At 43.0% G+C, this 17,912-nt stretch overlaps 1 protein-coding gene across 1 annotated transcript in view; it reads right to left on the bottom strand.

The window, feature by feature from the left end:
* Tspan16 (tetraspanin 16) overlaps positions 1-17,912 on the bottom strand; it is a 40,469-nt gene that overhangs the window by 1,144 nt on the left and 21,413 nt on the right. The gene's annotated exons all lie outside the window — the stretch shown is intronic.

Raw genomic sequence — 17,912 nt, 5'->3', positions numbered from 1 at the left:
CAGGCTGGCCTGGAACTCACAGAGATCTGCCTCGCTCTGCCTCCCGAGTGCTGGGATTAAAGGTGTGCGCCGCCGCCGCCGCCGCCGCCGCCGCCGCCGCCGCCGCCGCCGCCGCCGCCGCCGCCGCCGCCACCACCACCACCCAGCTTAAAATTAACTTTTTAAGATTCAACAACCTGTAGTGTGTGGGTGGCGTACACTTTTAATCCCAGTACTAGGAGGCAGAAGCAGGCGATCTCTGAGTTCAAGGCCAGCCTAGTCTAAAGAATGAGTTCCAGGACAGCCAGGGCTACAAAGAGAAACTCTACCTGGAAAAACCAAAGAGAGAGACAGGCTGTCTCAAAAAAAAAAAAATAAAATAAAATAAAACCACACACACACACACACACACACACACACACACACACTAATCCAGCAGTGTCTGGAACTGGGGCTCAGTTGTTAGTGTTTGCCTAACATGTCGCACAGGTCCTGAGTTGAAGGCCCAGCACCACACAGACTAGGCGTGTGGTCCAGGGATGTTGTCCTAGTAGAAGCAGGGGGGTCAGGGTCATCTTGGATTTCTATCTACGAGGTTTGAGGCCAGCCTGGAGCTATATGAGACTGTCTCAGAAAAGAAAGACCTTTAGCCCTGTCAAAGATTCTTCCTAAGCTCCTGCCCAGCGTGGTAATGGGCCAGCCTGCCCTTAGCTATGGCTGTTCCTGAAATTTCCTGTTACAGTATCACATCTGACAGGATCTTGGACTTGGTCTCCGCTTCCTGGTGACGTAAGAGGCTCCCTCGGTTCAACTTCAAGTAGCCGCAGAGGAAGCTGCCTTGTGGTTTTCACACAATCGGGCATCGGGCTGGCGGGATGGCTCTTCTGGTGAGGTCACTTGCCACCAAGCCTGATGACCTGAGTTAGATCCTGGGACCCACGAGGTAGGAGCAGAGAACTGATCCCTTCAGGTCATCTCTGACCTTTACACACAAGAGTGTGCACACTCACATAGTCAATGTAAAAAAATCTTAACTATAATGTGAAAACTGTTTCCTTCAACCAATTTAGGAAGATTTGAACTTTTTTATTCTTCCAGTAGGTCTTACCAAGGAAGGGTGATGGGGTCACTAGTGAAAAGAGGCGCCCTCTGTGCAGATGGCCACGGAGGACAGGGGCCTGTTAAGTTATAGACAAAACTATGCTGAAGGCCTGGGGGACTTCTGCGCTGCAGGAGGCCGAGAACAGCCAGCCTAGGGCACCTGCTCCGCCACTGGCAATGTGTCCCATGGAGAAGTGGTCATGGCTGCCATGGTTTGATGGTCTGGGATTTTTAGGTTTGGGTTTTGGGTTTTCCTATTTTGGGGGTCTCATTCTGTAGCCCAGCTAGCCTGGAACTCTGTGTAGACCAGACTGGCCTTGAACTCCTAGAGATCCACCTGCCTTCCTAGTGCTGGAATTAGAAGCAGAGGCCACGGAGAGGTGCTGTTTACTGGCTTGCTTCCCATGGCTCGCTCAGCCTCCTTTCTTACAGAAGCTAGGTTCACCAGCCCAGGAATGGAATCACCATTGATGGGCTGGGCCCTTCCTCATCAATCACTAATTGAGAAAATGCCTTACAGCTGGATCTTATGGAGACGTTTTCTCAATTGAGGTTCCCTCTGTTCAGATAATTCTAGCTTGGGTCAAGTTGACATTAGACTCTGACTGCCAAGTGTATTGTGGCACTTTTGCCCAACCCACCCCTAAAGATAAATGTTCCCTTTTAAAGATTTGTTTTAGTTTGTGTATGGTTGTTTTGCTTAAATTCGTGATTGTGCACTACTTGCATGTTTGGGGCCCATAGAGGTCAGAAGAGGTCATCACATACCCTGGAACTGGAGTTATGGATGGTTTTAAGCTGACATGTGGGTGCTGGGAATCGAACCCAGGTCCCCTGCAAGAGCCGCAAGTGCAGGGCTGGAGAGATGGTGCATCAGTTAAGAGCACTTGTTACTTTTGCAGAAGACCCAAGTTCGTTTCCTAGCACCTACATAATGACTACGACCATCCCTAACTCCGGTCCCAAGGGGTCTGCTGTGAGAGCCAACGTTACATTTCAAGTTTTAATTACTGTGCCTAAGAGATCCAAAGAAACAAAAATGCCTCTCGTCGGTGTTAATAGGTGGCGCTGTTACTGTGCGATAAAGGTCACGAGGCACAACAAAACCCATTGTCAGAGCTTTATTAGGAGGAAGGGGGACAGAAGAGAGCGTGGCCAGGCCTGTGGGAAAGACACATGGGGGGGCGGGGGAGGAGAGAGCAGAAGAGAGGGGAGGCGTCTGTGACCGGCTTTCTAAGGATTCCCCTCACATGCACATGTGGGCTTACGGAGCTACGTCACGCATGCGCAGATCGCACGCTTATGCACTGTGCAATCACACAGCACATGGGTTGCAGAGGACGCAAGACCCCTTCCTTGGCACTAAAATGTGTGTGCACAGGCATATAGCTGGAGGAGCGGCCGGGATCCTAACACCTCTAATCCTTAGGCCCCTTGCCCAAGGGAAAATGTTTCCTAAAAGGCTGGAGGCTCCTGCTTACAGGGATAACAAGCCACATGTTTTCACCCCCCCTAGACAAGTTTGACCAACTACACCCGATGTGCTTGGTCACATGTGGGTGGGAGGTACGTAGGCAGGAAATACGTCAGGATATATGCCTGCCCTGATGGGAAACGGTGACCTTGTTGCCTTTTTAAGCTTCTGCAAGGTGTGACTCACAGCCATTTTCTGGAAAACCAGAGATGGACCTGGCCAGAGCCCATCTACCTGGTCAGTATTTAATTAAAGCTTGCTTCAAAGTTGGCTTTAAATTGTGGTAGTGGTCTGTTTGCAACTGGTGGGATCCACACTGCCACCTTCTTCTGACCTCCACAGGCAGAAATACTATACAACTCGTGTTTAGGATAAGGAACTTAAATCTTTTTACCTGCCCCACCTCGCAAGACTTTTATGTAAATGTTTTAATTTCACCCTGCAGCTCAGTAAAACTTCTGTTTACAAAGATTCACTGCCTTATTCCAGGAAGTTCATGGCCAGGAGCGGCAACCTTTTCCTCCTTACCTGTGTACCAGTTCTTTTCAGATTAGTCAATCAAATTCAGACTAGCCAATCAAATTCAGACTAGCCAATCAAATTAAGACCCCAGCCATGGGGGTGAGGAGAAGACAGCTACCATTTGAGATAGAAATACCAAGTGTGAGGGCTGTACAGATGGCTCAATAGTTAAGAGCACTGGCTAGCTGCTCTTCCAGAGGACCTAGATTCAATTCCTACCACCACATGGCAGCTCACAACCATCTATAATTTTAGCTCCAAGGAATCCAATGCCTTATTCTGGTCTCCCTAGGCACCAAGCACATAAATGGTACACAGACCCACATGCATGCAAACACCCGTATATCTAAAATAAAATTAAGAAAGAAAATAAAAGAAATACCAAGTACACCCCCATTGATGTGCCTAGCATGTCACGGAGCGTTCCATTAACAACCTCTGGTGACACACCTCTGGGACCACTTGAGAAGCTGGGGATACCAGTGACTCAGGCTGGTGGTCCAGCACTGGGGAAGCACAGATGGGAAGGTCCTAGGACTTCCTGCCAGCCACTGAAGATAAGGTGAAAATTGCTGCCGGCATGGTGGAGCACGCCTTTGATCCCAGCACTTGGAAGGCGGAGGCAGGCCGATCTCGGAGTTCAAGCCCAGCCTGGTCTACAGTGTGAGTTCCAGGACGGCCAGGGCTACACAGAGAGACCCTGTCTCAAAAAGTAAGTAAATAAATGGAAATACCAAGTGGATGCCCAAGATGAACCGGGGTGGGGAAATAATTAGAAAAAAACAAAAACAAACTTCCCTCACCATCCCGTCACCTTCCTGCCCTGGCTAAGGAGAGATTTAATATGAGGCCTCCAAACATAAGTTCAACTGCCTATCTTCTTTCTCTGGGCACAGGATTCCCGATTCTTTCCCTTTTCACTAGGGTCCCTCAGAGAACCTGAGAGACCTCAGATTTGGGGTAGAAGGATGGAAGCAGTCTCTTGTAGTTAAGTCTGACTGACTTAGAAGATCCAACAGCAGTTGCTTTCCAACTGGGTAAAAGTGCCACACAAGGCTACTACTGTGCTGGCCCATCTTAGGTCAGCCTGACAAAAGCTAGAATCATCAAAAAGGAGGGACCCTCAATTGAGAAAATGCCTCCATAAGACCTGGCTGTAAGGCACTTTCTTAATTAGTGATTGATGGGGGAGGGTCCAGCCCATGGTGGGTGGTTCCATCCCCAGTTGGTGGTCCTGGGTTCTATAGGAAAGCAGGCTGAGCAAGCCATGGGAAGCAAGCCAGTAAGCAGCTCCCCTCCATGACTTCTGCATCAGCTCCTGACTCCAGGTTCCTGCCCTGTTTGAGTTCCTGTCCTGACTTCCTTTGATGGATTATGATGTGGAAGTGAAAGCCAAATAAACCCTTTCCTTCCCAAGTGGCCTTTGGTCATGGTGTTTCATCACAGCAATAGTAACCTTAAGATAGCTACTGAAGTTTTCAGCTAGGATGAACTATTTCAGCAAGTTGATTTCCAAAGGTCTTAAATTCCCTCCCACATGGAGAGTCACATATTCATCTCATCTCAGACCTCACCATGCCTAAGTGGTTTGAAACCAGGAAATTCCTTCCTCTGTTCCTTAGCTTTTTGGGCCTACCTGCCTAGGCCATAGGTACCATCTCCTCTATCCATACAGACTGAACTTAGGTGTCTTAAAAAAAATGGGTGAAAACTGTCCACATCCCATCTGAGTTATGTGTGGATCCCACAGGGACTCGTTCCCTAATGGAGGATGGACTCACTTCACCATGGAGCTGAGCTCATGAGCAGAAAGTGACCGTGTGCTCAGCACCTTCTTGGCTAATGACGTCATAAAGATGGTGAACGCCATCTGACCACCTCCATCTTGGTTATTGTATCCGCAAGGCATATACCGAAATGGCGGCACCCACCAACTTTCTGGAGGCACTGAGCCTTCAAAGGATTACCCGTTTATACAAAGGAGGTACACCAGATTCTGCTGTGTTTGTTTTGGGTTTTTGTTCTCTTTCGTTTTAATTTTGACACGCTGCTCTACATGATATAATTACTGACCTCTACAGGGGACTCAAGAGTCTTCTCAGCCCTGTGCCCCCGACACTACCAGGTGTCACAGGAGCTGACACTCTGAGATGCTTAGACCTGGAAGGCTCATGTGAATTGGATCAGCCCAGAGTCAAGTCTTGGGAAAGCACAGAACCCAAGGAGAACCAAAAGAGCAGATGGCCAGGTGCTGGCCCAGCCGCTGCCAGTGGGCAGCCTCAACAGCTGGCAGCAGAGGAATCTGTCACTATAGGAGGCTGGAGCCAGGCTGTGTGGGTCTCTGCTGCCTTTTCTGCCTGGAAACTCCAAGCCTGCCTTCCGCTAAGTTACTCAGGACTCCTCTGTTCCACCTTTGCCGTCCATCCTGTGCCTGCCCAGTGTGCCCTGGGGACCCAGCGCTTTCGTTTTCATTTTCTAGTTCTTGTGACACAAACGTGCTAAGGAAAAGAACGGTCTCCATGCGGTGATTTGTACTAAGGTTTTTCTAACCCAGGCAGTCTGCCTTATAGAAAGCCGTCTGTGGTGGTTTGAAAGAAAATGGCCCCCAACGGGAGTGGCACTATTAGGAGGTGTGGCCTAACTGGATGAAGTGTGTCACTGCGGAGGCAGACTTTGAGGTCTTTCTCTCAAGCTTCACTCAGTGTGACAGTCAGTCAACGTCCTGCTGCCTTCTGGTCTAGATGTCTGCGTGTACACTGCCATGCTCCTGTCATGATGAAGTGGGAATACTCTGAAACTGTAAGCCAGCCCCAATTAAATGTTTTCTTTGTAAGAGTTGCTGTGGTCAGGGCTGGAGAGATGGCTCAGAGGTTAAGAGCACTGGCTGCTCTTCCAGAGGACTTAGGTTCAATCCCCAGCACCCACATGGCAGCTCACAACTGTAACTCCAGTTCCAGGGGATCCTACACCCTCACACATACATACATGCAAGCAAAACACTAATGCACATAAAACAGAAATAAATAAATAATTTAAAAAGAAAAGAGTTGCTGTGGTCATGGTGTCTCTTCACAGCAATAAAAACCCTAAGACACCATCTTTAAAAGGGGGAATGTAGCCTGAGAGCTATCATGACTCCTATCTACACTGAGAAATATAATAAATTTAAAGAACGGGGTCAAGGGAATGTTTAAAGGAAATACTAGAAGCTTTACCCACAAGGGAGTCCAAATCTTCCCTAATTTACAGTAATTAAAAGTTTACTGATTTCAGCCAGGCATAGTGGCATAAGCCTTTAATCCCAGCACTCGGGAAGCAGAGCAGGAAGAAACTCTGTGAGTTCGAGGCCAGTCTGGTCTACAAAGTGAGTTCCAGGTCAGCCAGGGGTGTTACACAGAGAAACCCTATCTTTAAATAAATAAATGAATAAATAAAAATTTACCGATTTCTTTGGCATGTAAGTTTCAATATGTATATTCCAAGAGTTTTACTGGATGAGGATCTGGTACAAACAGGTTAAAGTCAGCATGACAAAATACAGAGAGAATTCAGCAATGTCTCAGGTATTAGAGGGTCCCATGTGTAGGAAAGGACAGTCTGCTTGTTCATGGTCCTGAATGAAGAAGGAGAAAACACAGGTGTCCAGGATCATATCAGTAAAGCGACTAATTTGATAGTGTCTCCTTTCTCGTGAGTAACCGTGAGCAAAGGACTAAGAGCAGAGCTAGGAACTCTCCAGAGGACACTCTGGAGAGGGAGCTGAGGGGATCTGTCCTCTCTCTTACCGATGGGTTCTGTCAGTAAGGACTCTCATGTGTCCTTACCCACTAGGGTCCCTTCCATCCATGATCCTTAAGAAATGTCTGAGCCAGGCAGTGGTGGCACATGCTTTTAATCTCTGAACTCAGGAGGCAGAGCCAGGTGGATCTCTGTGACTTTGAGGTCAGCCTGGTCTACAGAGCAAGTTCCAGAACAGCCAGGGCTACACAGAGAAACCCTGTCTCGAAAAAAGAAAGAAAGAAATGTCTGATATTTTGATATTTTTCTGTACATAGGCTTGGCCTGAATGTAAATTAGAGGATGAAAGATGGCCTCTCTAGAAAAATAACAGAGTATTATGTTGTCAGACAACCTGATCTCTTCGTAGGAGGGTGGACACTTAGATTTTCAGGTTGTCTGCTCCGTTTTCAGTTGCCCCCAGACTGACTACGGTGGTGGCCACCCCAAGTCTGTTAAGGGAGAGTCCCGGTTTGGACATTTGTAGAGGCAGGTGCTTCTGTTGGCTTGATCCTCCCTGGCATAGGTGCTAACTGCTGCTCATCTGTGATAAAGACAGTAGAAGTGACCCTTCTACCGTCTGGTACCCGACTCATGCTTGTCTCTCTTGTTAATCCCTGTTTCCCAGGGCACAGCTCAACAGGTGGATGGTGAGACTCATCTGAACAAATCCATACAGGTTGTAAGGAAGACAGGCCCTTCTGGTCAAACTGCACTCCACTGGGCTCAAGTCCAGTGTCTTGTCCAGTGTCAACCCATGAGTTCAGTTTTAATAAAGGAACAATACTTTTTAATATACTATAATTTATTTCACAATGTAAAGATTTCTGTAGAAAAATGGCTAATAGGATTAATAAAAAAAACTAGGCCAATAGCTAGGCAGGATTTTGGGGGCAGAGAGAATTCTGGGAAGAAGGGTGGAGAAGCCAGACAGACTTGGATCAAGTCTGACACACAAAATGAGATAGAGGTAAAAGCCACATGGTAGAATGTAGATTAATAGAAATGGGTTAATTTAAGTTATAAGAGCTAGTTAGTCAGAAACAAGCCTAAGCTATTGGCCAAGCTTTCATAATTGATAAGAAGTCTCTGTGTGGTTATTTGGGAGCTGGCTGGCAAAACAGAAAAAGTCCTACAAATATATGTCCACCCAATGTCTGGCCCCATATATATCCACATAAGACCTGAGAAAGCTTTGAAAAAAAAGTTCTAAATACACAAAAACAGAGTCAAATGTTGCTTCCTCGTCTCATGTCCCTCATGCTGGCTGCGGTGCAGATACAAATCACCTGGCAGCTGCCTGCATGCTTGAGCTGCCAGTGTGCCACGAGCTAAGCCACATGGCAGGTTTAAGGTTTTGCTCCTGCAGACAGAAAAGCTTACAGGTACGCAGTAAAGCAGGTTCAGATAGAAAAAACTCTAAACAGGCTACAGTGTCTTTAGCAATGTGTATAGGCTTAAGGAAAAAAAAATGAGTATAGACAGTCATAGAAAAAATAGTTAGAAAAAGTCTTTAAAGAGAGAGTAAAGTAATAAAAAAAATAAGCCACATAAGGATGGAAAATACACAGGGAGTCTTGATCCTATATGGTGTCTTGTTAACTTTGAATTTTTTATAATGCTAATGTACAAAAAACAACAGCTGCTGAGAGAGATTGGAATATGGAAACTGCTAAATTAAACCAACCTATATATTTTAACAATGTCTTAACTTCAAAATGGAAGTCTGTCAATGAGTTGTGTTCGGAGAGATGGTTATGCTTTTGTTTCCACAGGAAATGAAAGGATTCCTTTCAGATAATTAGAGATCAGATTTGACTGGGGCAGAGCTCCTGGGTGTCTTGGCTACAGACATGGGGGAGGAAGCCAAAAAAGACTACAGGACAGGTGACGTGTAAGGTGACCCCTTGACATGGGAACAGCTCTGAGATAAGACATGATAAACCTTGTTGGCTACAGAGTCCTCGTGATTTATTATTACATGACATCCTTCCATATGGCATGGATGGAGATTTACACTACAGTTTGATTATATAGTTCAAATGGACTTATGAAGTTGACAGATGTCTTTTACCTGCTCAAACATAGAACAAAAAAATCTTTAACTGACTTGTGCACAGCATATTCCATACTTGTGTTAATGCAGATATGTATGTTACCTTTAAAAAGTTAGTCTATTTTCAGAAAAGGGGCCCAGATGATCCAACCTCTCAGAATGTCTCTGTTTCAGTTTCCTCCGAGTTCTGCATCTAGAACAGCTTCACAGACTATTCTAGCCAGGACTTGACCATTATTCTAATTTTCTTAGGGTCTTCAAAAGATTCCAGTGCCCCCCAGACAAGAGGAAGCAGTCTAGAAAATATGATACCCACATTCCCAAGAGTTGGGATGGGTGTCTTTTGTCATTCGGTGGGTTATAGATGTTTGTCATCGTTTAGGGGGTTTGGTTACAAGTTGTTATTGATCATAGTTTTTTAAAAAGCTAAACAAAGGAAATTAGATTCAGGGATCTCATTCTAAAAAGAAAAAAGGGGATATAGTATAGAAGTGATAAAATTAAAAAGTCTACTTTTGGCCGGGCAGTGGTGACACATGCCTTTAATCCCAGCACTCAGGAGGCAGAGGCAGGCAGATCTCTGTGAGTTCGAGGCCAGCCTGGACTACAGAGTGAGTTCTAGGAAAGGCCCAAGCTACTCAGAGAAACCCTGTCTGGAAAAAAAAATCTACTTTTCAACAACCACTAGTTTTGAATATTTTATGTTTTATGGATTTTTGCATATTGATACAAATTTAAGGTTATTTTTGTTATACTGTATATATGTTTCTATTATTGTTTAACATTTTGTACCTATGCATCTCATTTAAAAAGATTATGTAAACTTTTAGTCTTTGAAAGCTATTTAGGATAAGTACAGGCTAATAGTCATCTATAATTATCAAACTTATAGTCATGTTAGGTATGTTTTCAAGGTCATACAGAGATATATTTTAGATAGACAGATGGTCTCCAAACTTCAAAGACCTACAGAATTGGGCTTTTCTTGACAATAAGACACATTTGTTCCCGGTGGTACCAAACTACTTCAAAAAAGGATGGCAGGCACCAAAGAACCTCCATATGGAGTTTGCTTTCTTCATAGCAAACACTAGCCATTGGAGCATGAAACTGCCCTTGCCTTGACTGCTGACAGTGTGCTGTTCAAACTGGACAAACAGAACACAAAAGAAAGCAACTGCCAAACTTTGCGAAGACAGGGTAGGACAGTCCTTCAAAAGTTCCTGCTTCACAGAAAAGTCGGTCAGATATTCTAGGCCTGTAGACTGAAGATGGAGGCCCTGATGTTGCAGAGGAACCTTGGTGACTGTCCAGGCAGCCAGCTGCTTCTGTTGTTCTTTTAGTTTTGGAAGTTGCATGCTGTGCACTTCCTGTTTACTAAGGTAATATTATATCCTCCTTGGTAGAAGACTAAGTAGTTATAGCTGCAGTTTTCTTTAGTTGTGATAAAAGGTAAATTAGGTGCAGAGCTTTGAACTCATCAGGATGGAATAAATAATGGGGCATTTTCTCTAAAAATGCCAAATACAGATGGACTGGACATCGCAAATATAATTCTTACCTGATAACTCTTTTTATTGCCTATAGTTTTATTATGTTAAAGTTAAAACCTTTCCTTTTTACTTAGACAAAAAGGGGGAAATATTGTAGAATAATCTTTTTGTACACTATAAATGTTTATCACTTGGATTGGTTTAATAAAAATAGAAAAGATCTGTCTACACCGATATTTTTATTGAAGAGATGTGATAGGCATAGTGGCGCATACCTTTAATCCCAGCACTTGGGAGGCAGAGGCAGGTGGATCTCTGTGAGTTCGAGGCCAGCCTGGTCTACATAATGAGTTCCAGGACAGTCAGGACTACATAGAGAGACCCTGACTCAAAACGCTAATAATAATAATAAAGTGGTGTTGCATAACACTATTCTAGGCCAAACCCCTGCCATCTCCCTAAGATTGGCTGTGCCTGCTTATAAAAGATGACTGTGGCCAGGTTTGCTGATGCCCCACCAGAGAAGGAGTGGGTATGGAGGGTCACTGAACCCTCACCTGAGTACCTAGCCTCTTCCCAGCCAATTGTGCCCAACTCTGCCCTAATCATATGTGGCCTCGTGATTTTAAGGAAGAGCTAGAGTAGATAGACCAGGATAAACTAGGGAGAGGAGAGACTCCACTCATGTAGCACAAACCAGGTGAGGACTTTCCAGTGTGGCCGGGTACCCACGTTCCTGTGAGTAACCCCTCACTCATGCTCAGGAAGAGAGCCAAATAAACTGTGGTGATATTTTGTTTGTGCTCTAACAAATAAAGCTTGCCTGGAGATCAGAGTGTGGAGCTAGCCACTGGAGGCCAGGCAGTGGTGGCACACATCTCTAATCCCAGAATTTGAGAGGAGGAAACAGGAAGTGATATGGCTGGGTGGAGAGAGGAAGTGATAAGGCCAGGTGGAGACAAGAGCTTGGTCTTTTCAGCTGAGGGGTCTTAGAGGTAAGAACTCTCAGTTGTCTGGCTGTTCTGCTTCTCTGATCTTTCAATATTTACCCCAAAAATCTGGCTCCAGGTTTTTATTATTAAGATCAATTAGAATTTGTGTTACATCTGGCATCCAACTTTTGGGGCACAAATTCACAAAAAAGCTACTTGCCGGCGGCTGTAAATCAGCCTGAGTCACTACACTGCCCGCCAAGGTTTTCCTTTCTTTTCCTCAAGCCTCTGAGCGAGTTGGGTCTCTGTAAGATAATATGCTAGATGGTTTGAAATGGAGCAATTAAATGAGAGGATAATTTAGATGGACTTTACATAATGTCGATTATAAATATTATCTGTTTCATCATTTTTATTTATTTTATCATTAAAAATGTTGGTGAATATGAGTGCCAAGATAAAGTTTTAGATGAGCGGGCTTTTTGGAGCCCATTACCCATGATGGGACGCCTGGAGCAGCCTTGAGGCAGGGGAGGGCTTGGACCTGCTGCCACTGGATGTGCCTCCCCATGGGAGGCCTTGCCTTCTTGTGGGGAGGAGTGGGGGGTGGGTCGGGAGGGGGATCTTTGATTGGTATGAAAAATGAATGGAAAATTTTTCTTAAAAAAAAAAGAAAAAACTTATTAAAATAAATCATAGAGATATTCAGACCCAGACAGAGGAATTTAAAGGAGAACCAATCTCAGCATTGTATTATAAGGTAACAGAGGAACAGCTTAAGGTTTTCAAACAGCCAACCTTAATTAATCCAGTAACCTTACAGGAATTGCCAAATGATAAATATCTCCAAGACTGTGTAAGAGATGAACAGATTCTTGTGCAAATGTTAGATTTAAGAAGATTCAAGGAAGTGATAGTCTCATATACATGCATTCACCTTTTGTGAAGCAGATGTTAAACTCATGGTCAACTTGTAATAATATTATATCCCTCAAGACTGGAGAGACTTGGTTACAGCGGTCTTAGAACCTGGTCCCCAATTACAATGGAGGACCTGGAGGAAAGATGAGGCTAAGACCATTGAACAACAAAGTAGGGCAAGAGGTATGGAAATCTCCCAAGACCAACTTCCTGAAGAGGGAGACTATGCAAATGTAGAAAACAATCGCTATATGATGACCACACCCTGGCTTTATGCTGGGTAGCAGCCTTGAATGCTTGGGACAGAACTGAAGAAGTAGAAAAGAAAAACTGAGTCATTTTCTAAAGTTACACAGGGCCCAAAAGAAACCTTCACTGATTTTTTATAAAGATTGACTTTGCCAGCAGTGGTGGCACACGCCTTTAATCCCAGCACTTGGGAGGTAGAGGCAGGCAGATCTCTGTGAGTTAGAGGCCAGCCTGGGCTACCAAGTGAGTTCCAGGAAAGGCGCAAAGCTACACAGAGAAACCCTGTCTCGGAAAAAAAAAAAAAAAAAGATTGACTTCAGCAGTAAATAGAATGATACCAAATTCAGAAGCTAGACGAATAATAATTGAATCTCTGGCTTTTGAAAATGCTAATGTACAGTACAAAAGGGTAATTAGGCCATTAAAGTCAAAATCAGTACAGTACCCTTAGAGGAATGGATCCGAGATACAATCAACATTGAATCTTGTAACAATGATGATGCTTGGATAGGAGAGGTTATTTCCAGAGTTTGAAGAAAAATCAAAATGTCAAGTGTTTCAATTTCGATAAAAAAAAAAAAAAAAAGGTCACCTAAAAAGGGATTGTAAACAGGGCATTCCTAGAAACAATGTTTTTTCTTTTTTTTTTTTTTTTTTGGTTTTTCGAGACAGGGTTTCTCTGTGTAGCTTTGCGCCTTTCCTGGGACTCACTTGGTAGTCCAGGCTGGCCTCGAACTCACAGAGATCCACCTGGCTCTGCCTCCCGAGTGCTGGGATTAAAGGCGTGCGCCACCACCGCCCGGCAAAACAATGTTTTTTCTAAGAATAATCCCCCAACAGAATGCCCCTCCCTTCTGGAGTATGCAGAAAATGTGGCAAAGGCTGACATTGGATTAATGAATGTAGATCAACAAGGGGCAGTCAACGTAAATCTTTGCCATTGGGAAACATGTTGGGGGGCCTTTCACAGGCCCCCATGTAAAATTCAGTTCAGTCCTTTCCTGTCATCATGGAGGAAACTCCTTTCCAGAGCAATTAAAGAACCTAATGCCTATTGTAAAATAAAATAAAAAAATACTGCTATGGATGATAGAATAGTCTAAGAAGATAAAACAAAAATTTCAGGAGAAACCATAAATCAAAATCAATAAAGATTAGATTTGAACAAGAGAGACCTCTTAATTAGAAGAGATGATAGTTCATCAAACAGTGTGACCATTCAATCTAAACTAACTTTAAAATTAAAAACTTTTCATTTGATCAGATATAACTTGCCAAAAGGGAACCTCCCAAAAATTAGGGTTGGAACAGGGTCTTGTTTTTGATTTTTCAGGACAATGAAGGCATCCAGCTATGGAATCTGAAGACCACTGGACAAATGAGACACGTGAAGAAAAAAAGCAAATCATCCAGAAAAAAAATGTTCCAAGAAAAATAGTAAATTGGCCTATTGATATAGCACATTTTCTTTTCTTTTTTTCCCCCCTCTGGAACTTGCTGTGTAGACTAGGCTGGCCTCGAACTCACAGAGATCCACCTGCCTCTGCCTCCCCAAGTGCTGGGATTAAAGGCATGCGCCACCACTGCCTGGCCCCGATATATCACATTTTCAACAGGATAAAATTTCTTAAATCTTCCCAAATGTTTGTTTCTGCTGATCTCTACTGACATATAATGCAAATGGTCTTTCTGTAGTCCCAGTTCAACTGAAAATGAAAGCTTTGGAGTTGGAGTGTGGCTCTCCCCTTCTCTAAACCTAAGCATGCTTGTTAAAGTAAAATCCAAATCTCTGTCTCATGTCAGAAGAGCCACCTGATATGGGACAGAAGAAAAACCAAAATTAAGGGACTATTTTATTGCTACTAATCTCATGATCCTTTGGTTTTATTTTGACTCTTTAACACTTTTCTTAAAGTATAAATATCTCAAAATTTATAAGATATACATATATATTTAAACTTTTTGTCATGGTATTAATGGTCATATAGAGTACTAACTAATTCTAGAAAAAGGCTTCATCTAGCTTCCTGCACATGATTTCAGGTTTGAATCTCTATCAGGTAACTAGGAATTAAGTTTTTGTACTCTGGATGTACATAACAAATATTGATCCTTTAACCTCTTTGAGGTCTGCTGCATATGACATTTAAAATGTTTAAGTTTTCTGCAGTGAACTGTGCCTAACGGCAATCTTTAAAGTCTCCAAAAGGAGGATGGGCCCCACAACGACTATGATAACGCCACTAAGATGAAAAACATCATCTAAAGACCAGTTTTGCATTAAAAATTGCTCAGGACAGTCTTGAGGCAGCTAGGTGAGATGATCCATACTCACAGAGTACTCGAGTCAGGACTTGAGACAAGCCCTGCATTTATGCAGAGACTGGACAACAAATGATACAACACTCTCTCCCAGAACTTAACAATCAACCCAGATTTTCCTGTTCAGGATCCCCCAAAGATGCTGCTGCACCTAGACAGCAGGAAGTAAATTTAAGAACATGACGCCCACATTACCGAGAGGTAGGGTGGGTGGTTTTTGGTCCTTCAATGGGTTATGGATAATTACCATTGTTTAAGATGGTTGGTTACAAGCTGTTATTGGTAATGGGTTTTAAAAAAAAGGTGAACAAAGGAGATTAGATTCAGAGTTTTTGTTTGAAAAAAAAGGGAGATATAGAAATGATAGGATAAAGGGTAGATTATTAAATCTATTATGAAAATAAAAAGGGAGATATAGATATGATATGATAAAAGGTAGATTATTGAATCTACTACTTGTTTTTAATATTTTATATTGATATAATCTTTGTATATTGATACAAAGTTGTTAGAACATACTGTGCATATATTTCTAATCTTATTCAAGGCATTGTACCTATAAATCTCATTTAACAATGTAATGCAAATTTTTAGCCCTTGAAAGTTATTATTACCAACTATCTAGGATAATAGAGAAATTCATGTTAGTGGTTAGTCACCTATTACAATTAAACTTGTAGTCATGTTAGATATGTTTTCAAGGTCAAACATAATTTTTGAGGTAGATAGGCAGTCTTCAAACACTTCAGAGATCTATAGAATATGTCATTTAAAATGTTTTAATAACTTAAATTATTCTTTTTTTTAATGACAATGAAACATGTCTGCTCCTGGCAGCACCAATCTACTTCAAAGAAGATGATGGGCATAGAAGAAACTCCATATAGAGTTTACTTTTTTGTTGCAAAAGTTAGCCACTGGGCAAGAAAGTGCCCTCGCCTCAACTGCTTAGAGTATGCTGTCCAAGTGGGACAAGCAAGACACAAAAGAAAGGACTGCCGAACTTTGCCAAGACAAAGTAAGACAGCCCTTCAGAATGTCTTGCTTCACAGAAAAGTCTGTCAGAGGGCTGGAGAGATGGCTCAGTGCTTAAGAGCACTGACTGCCCTTCCAGAGGACCTGAGTTTAATTCCCAGCACCCAGGTGGCAGCTTACAATTGTCTGTAATTCCAGGGTCCAACACCCTCACACATATAGGCAAAGCACCAATGCACATAAAAATAAAAATAAAAGAAAGGAAAATCTGTCAGAGATTTGTAGCTGGAGAGTTTTCTCTCTGGGTCCCTCCAAGCCCCGGCAGTCCAACAGCCCACTTATAAAATAAATACACAGACGCTAATATTATTTAAACTGTTTGGCCTAATGGCTCAGGATTCTAGCTATCTAGTTCTTACATCTTAAATTAACCCATTTCTATAAATCTATACCTTGCCACATAGCTCGTGACCTACTGGCATCTTCAATGCTGCTTGTCATGGTGGCAGCTGTCAGAGTCTCCCTCCACCTTCCTGTTCTCTAAATTTTCCTCTCTGTTAGTCCCTCCTATACTTCTGCCTGGCTACTGGCTAATCAGTGTTTTATTTATTGACCAATCAGAGTAACACATTTGACATACAGACCATCCCACAGCAGATATTCTAGAACTGTAGGCTGAAGATAGATGCCCCAAGGTTGCAACGGAACCTTGGATGACTGTCTAGGCAGCCAGCTGTTTCTGTCATTTCTCACCTTTTTTGGAGGTTGCTTGCTTGCACTTCCTGCTTACTCAGGTAATATTATTTCCTTTTCAGGTCCCTGATGGAGTTAAAGATTTTATTGTTATAGTTTTCCTTGTTACCAGATGCAGAAAAGAAATTCATTAAAAAGGTGTAAAGTGTATAATGTTTTGAGACATTAAAAAATAGTTTTGGTAATGCAAGTTAGGATAGAATGTAAATTAGGGCCGGGCAGTGGTGGCGCATGCCTTTAATCCCAGCACTCAGGAGACAGAGCCAGGCGGATCTCTGTGAGTTCGAGGCCAGCCTGGGCTACCAAGTGAGTTCCAGGAAAGGCACAAAGCTACACAGAGAAACCCTGTCTCAAAAAACCAAAAAAAAAAAAAAAAAAGAATGTAAATTAGGTACAATCCTTTGTACTTACCAAGATAGAATAGATAATGGGGTCTTTTCTCTGAATTTGTCAAATGTTAATGGACTAGACATTGTTAATGTAATTATTGCTTGTATATATTATATATAGTTATTGTATTTATTGTATGTAGTTTTTCTTTTATTAGTTATAACCTTTTTTATTTTAGACAAATATTTCGTTTGTGCTGTAACAAATAAAGCTTGCCTGGAGATCAGAGTGTGGAGCCAGCCACTAAAGGCCATACAGTGGTGGCACACACTTTTAATCCCATTGCTTGAGAGGAGGAAACAGGAAGTGATATGGCTGTGCAAAGAGAGGAAGTGATAGGGCAGGATGGAGACAGGAGCTTGATCTTTTTGGCTGAGTAGTCTTAGAGGTAAGAACTCCCTGGTGGTTGCTGCTCTGATTCTCTAATTTTTCAGCATTGACCCCCGATATCTGACTCCAGGTTTTTATTATTAAGATCAATTAGAATTCACACTACATAAACCCATTGGTTTCTCAGGGTGAACTTCGATGAAAATGAACTTTGGTTTCTCCTTGGGACCTTATGATGAGTGAGTAGACATTGTTTCATCTACTCCACCCTGGCAGGGAGAACCTTCTCACAATAGATGAAAAATTAACTTGTTGATATTATGTCTCATGGTGTCATGAAAGTGAACTTTAGAAGGGAGGAAATATGGAAATTGTTATTGTAAAGAAGGATTTATGTATGAAGATTAAGATGGATGTTTCCAGAATGGAAAAGAACACTAGAAAGCTTATGCAAGTTATGGAGGTCTGAGTGAATTGTTTAAGGCATGTAAAGGATAAGATCAGAGATGATGCCGGGCAGTGGTGGCGCACGCCTTTAATCCCAGCACTCGGGAGGCAGAGCCAGGCGGATCTCTGTGAGTTCGAGGCCAGCCTGGGCTACCAAGTGAGTTCCAGGAAAGGCGCAAAGCTACACAGAG

The sequence above is a fragment of the Peromyscus maniculatus genome, chromosome 7 (genome assembly GCF_049852395.1).
Source record: "Peromyscus maniculatus bairdii isolate BWxNUB_F1_BW_parent chromosome 7, HU_Pman_BW_mat_3.1, whole genome shotgun sequence".
In the NCBI taxonomy this organism is placed as follows: Eukaryota; Metazoa; Chordata; class Mammalia; order Rodentia; family Cricetidae; genus Peromyscus; species Peromyscus maniculatus.
Note: the sequence above shows the minus strand (reverse complement) of the source record. Positions and strands in the feature narration are given on the sequence as shown.